Genomic DNA, 5076 nt, shown 5'->3' with positions numbered 1-5076 from the left:
AACGGTCAAGTTTTACATGAGAAAACGTATATATTTTAAAGGTACACTACTGTAATATCACCATCATCTGGGAAGACGCTTGGCTCATACGTTTGATAGTTTATTTCTTAAAAGTCTACAATGTCTGCTGAGGAGTGTCTGTTACTGAATGTAAAATTATGTAATATATGGCCCGTAACATCAAAGCCCTTAGGGTTAGGGAAGACTGATGACATATGTCCGATATAATTTCGAACAAGAATTCAGTTTTAAGGGTGAAATGCCACCACCATCACCCCAACAGTCACTAACAACAGTTTAATGGTGTCTGTATGGATGATTTGAACTCTGACCTCACTCGTAATGAGGTCATGTAATAGTGGTCTTTAGACTATAGATGAGAATACAGTGAATAATGAAAGAGTTTAGTGTACATAAAGGCGTACTGATGACGAGGGTGTAGTAAAACCTGAAGATTTAGTGAAAATAACAGTTTAATGAAGATAAGGGTTGAGTAAAGATACAAGATGCAGTTCAATATGCGTAGTGAATGATCCAAACTAGGTTCAAAGCCGGCTGAAAACGTTACTAAAAATGATAATTCACCGGTAATCAACGAAGTGATCTCAATATGATTAGAGATCTCTGTGGCAGCCAACTCTTCTGAGGAAGGGATCACAACTACACTGAAATCTATACTGTCAAGAAGACGAAAGGATCAAACGAACCCATCTTGTGACGACGACTGAATCCTACTTCTTTCCAATACGCTGAAGAGGGTTTACGACACTGACGTAACGTGCAAGTAAATTAGGTTCAAGACACTTCTCTCCGAGAAAGTCAGTTGGTTCATCTTTGTAGAGATAATGAAGGCTAGGTTTCTAGGTGTAAAATACCGAAATAACCACATGATTAACTTTCGGGATCACCGCTACTTTCGTTGAATATTCTGAAGTTCGTATATTTGAAGGAAGCAGCCAATGACAAGCTTTTATTTAGATGAGTGATGCCGGCATATATATATATATATATATATATATATATATATATATATATATATATATATATATATATATATATATATATATATATATATATCCCTGGGATAGGGGAGAAAGAATACTTCCCACGTATTCCCTGCGTGTCGTAGAAGGCGACTAAAAGGGAAGGGAGCGGAGGGCTGGAAATCCTCCCCTCTTGTTTTTTTTTGTTTTTTTTAATTTTCCAAAAGAAGGAACAGAGAAGGGGGCCAGGTGAGGATATTCCCTCAGAGGCCCAGTCCTCTGTTCTTAACGCTACCTTGCTAACGCGAGAAATGGCGAATAGTTTGGAAAAAAAAATTATATATATATATATATATATATATATATATATATATATATATATATATATATGCTTTTACGTCTTTTGCATAAGAATGTGAGGTCAAAACCCTAAAATTCGTGTAATTACTAGAGCAATTAGTATTCTAATATAATCATAATTAATATTAAGTATGTAATTAAGCGCTTAATTTTACGAAATGCAGTTTTTCGACTCGATATCTTTAATCACCATGTAGAATACCATATATTTCCAGATTTTCATTAAAATCTGAAGAAGTTGAAAATCGGAACAAAATATTATCCAAGGCTATACTATAGCCTTGGATTTTTATTGATTTTTTGAAAAAATAGATTATCCTGAAAATTTCAGCATAAATGCTTTTACGTCTTTTGAATAAGAATCTGTGGTCAAAACCTTAAAATTTGTGTAATTAGTGGAGTAATTAGTATTTTAATATAATTATAATTAACATTCAGTATATAATTAAGCGCTTAATTTTACGATATGCAGTCTTTTGACTCGATATCCTTAATCACCATCTAGAATACCACGTATTCCCAGATTTTCATTAAAATCTGAAGAAATTGAAAATCTGAGGAAAATATTGGATTTTTATTGATTTTTTGAAAAAATAGATTATCCTGAAAATTTCAGCATAAATGCTTTTACGTCTTTTGCATAAGAATGTGAGGTCAAAACCCTAAAATTCGTGTAATTACTAGAGTAATTAGTATTCTAATATAATTATAATTAATATTAAGTATGTAATTAAGCGCTTAATTTTACGAAATGCAGTTTTTCGACTCGATATCTTTAATCACCATGTAGAATACCATATATTTCCAGATTTTCATTAAAATTTGAAGAAGTTGAAAATCGGAACAAAATATTATTTTATTGATTTTTTGAAAAAATATATTATCCTGAAAATTTCAGCATAAATGCTTTTACGTCTTTTGAATAAGAATCTGTGGTCAAAACCTTAAAATTTGTGTAATTAGTGGAGTAATTAGTATTTTAATATAATTATAATTAACATTCAGTATATAATTAAGCGCTTAATTTTACGATATGCAGTCTTTTGACTCGATATCCTTAATCACCATCTAGAATACCACGTATTCCCAGATTTTCATTAAAATCTGAAGAAGTTGAAAATCGAACAAATATTATCCAAGGCTATAGCCTTGGATTTTTATGGATTTTTTGAAAAAATAGATTATCCTGAAAATTTCAGCATAAATGCTTTTACGTCTTTTGAAATAAGAATGTGGTCAAAACCTAAAATTTGTGTAATTATGAGTAATTAGTATTCTTAATATAATTATAATTAAATTCAGTATGTAATTAAGCGCTTAATTTTACGATATGCAGTTTTTCGACTCGATATCTTTAATCACCATTAGAATACCAGTATATTCCAGATTTTCATTAAAATCTGAAGAATTGAAAATCGAGAAAATATATATATAGCCTTGGATTTTTATTGATTTTTTGAAAAAATAGATTATCCTGAAAATTTCAGCATAAATGCTTTTACGTCTTTTGATAAGAATTGGGTCAAAACCTAAAATTGTGTAATTAGTAGGAGTAATTAGTATTCTTAATATAATTATAATTAATATTAGTATTAATTAAGCGCTTAATTTTACGATATGCAGTCTTTTGACTCGATATCCTTAATCACCATCTAGAATACCACGTATTCCCAGATTTTCATTAAAACCTGAAGAAATTGAAAATCTGAGGAAAATATTATCCAAGGCTATAGCCTTGGATTTTTATTGATTTTTTGAAAAAATAGATTATCCTGAAAATTTCAGCATAAATGCTTTTACGTCTTTTGCATAAGAATGTGAGGTCAAAGCCCTAAAATTCGTGTAATTACTAGAGTAATTAGTATTCTAATATAATTATAATTAATATTAAGTATGTAATTAAGCGCTTAATTTTACGAAATGCAGTTTTTCGACTCGATATCTTTAATCACCATGTAGAATACCATATATTTCCAGATTTTCATTAAAATCTGAAGAAGTTGAAAATCGGAACAAAATATTATCCAAGGCTATAGCCTTGGATTTTTATTGATTTTTTGAAAAAATAGATTATCCTGAAAATTTCAGCATAAATGCTTTTACGTCTTTTGAATAAGAATCTGTGGTCAAAACCTTAAAATTTGTGTAATTAGTGGAGTAATTAGTATTTTAATATAATTATAATTAACATTCAGTATATAATTAAGCGCTTAATTTTACGATATGCAGTCTTTTGACTCGATATCCTTAATCACCATCTAGAATACCACGTATTCCCAGATTTTCATTAAAATCTGAAGAAATTGAAAATCTGAGGAAAATATTATCCAAGGCTATAGCCTTGGATTTTTATTGATTTTTTGAAAAAATAGATTATCCTGAAAATTTCAGCATAAATGCTTTTACGTCTTTTGCATAAGAATGTGAGGTCAAAACCCTAAAATTCGTGTAATTACTAGAGTAATTAGTATTCTAATATAATTATAATTAATATTAAGTATGTAATTAAGCGCTTAATTTTACGAAATGCAGTTTTTCGACTCGATATCTTTAATCACCATGTAGAATACCATATATTTCCAGATTTTCATTAAAATCTGAAGAAGTTGAAAATCGGAACAAAATATTATCCAAGGCTATAGCCTTGGATTTTTATTGATTTTTTGAAAAAATAGATTATCCTGAAAATTTCAGCATAAATGCTTTTACGTCTTTTGAATAAGAATCTGTGGTCAAAACCTTAAAATTTGTGTAATTAGTGGAGTAATTAGTATTTTAATATAATTATAATTAACATTCAGTATATAATTAAGCGCTTAATTTTACGATATGCAGTCTTTTGACTCGATATCCTTAATCACCATCTAGAATACCACGTATTCCCAGATTTTCATTAAAATCTGAAGAAATTGAAAATCTGAGGAAAATATTATCCAAGGCTATAGCCTTGGATTTTTATTGATTTTTTGAAAAAATAGATTATCCTGAAAATTTCAGCATAAATGCTTTTACGTCTTTTGCATAAGAATGTGAGGTCAAAACCCTAAAATTCGTGTAATTACTAGAGTAATTAGTATTCTAATATAATTATAATTAATATTAAGTATGTAATTAAGCGCTTAATTTTACGAAATGCAGTTTTTCGACTCGATATCTTTAATCACCATGTAGAATACCATATATTTCCAGATTTTCATTAAAATCTGAAGAAGTTGAAAATCGGAACAAAATATATCCAAGCTATAGCTGGTTTATTGATTTTGAAAAAATGATTTCCTGAAAATTTCAGCATAAATGCTTTTACGTCTTTTGATAAGAATCTGTGGTCAAACCTAAAATTGTGTAATTAGTGGAGTAATTAGTATTTTATATAATTATAATTAACATTCAGTATTAATTAAGCGCTTAATTTTACGAATGCAGTCTTTTGACTCGATATCCTTAATCACCATCTAGAATACCACGTATTCCAGATTTTCATAAAATCTGAAGAATTGAAAATCTAGGAAAATATTATCGGCATAGCTTGGATTTTATTGATTTTTTGAAAAAATAGATTATCCTGAAAATTTCAGCATAATGCTTTTCTCTTTTGATAAGAATTGGGTCAAACTAAATTGTGTAATTATGAGTAATTAGTATTTAATATAATTATAATTAACATTAATATTAATTAAGCGCTTAATTTTACGAATGCAGTTTTGACTCGATATCCTTAATCACCATCTAATAC

This window comes from Panulirus ornatus, chromosome 55 (genome assembly GCF_036320965.1).
Source record: "Panulirus ornatus isolate Po-2019 chromosome 55, ASM3632096v1, whole genome shotgun sequence".
In the NCBI taxonomy this organism is placed as follows: domain Eukaryota; kingdom Metazoa; phylum Arthropoda; class Malacostraca; order Decapoda; family Palinuridae; genus Panulirus; species Panulirus ornatus.
This window is presented reverse-complemented; position numbering follows the sequence as displayed.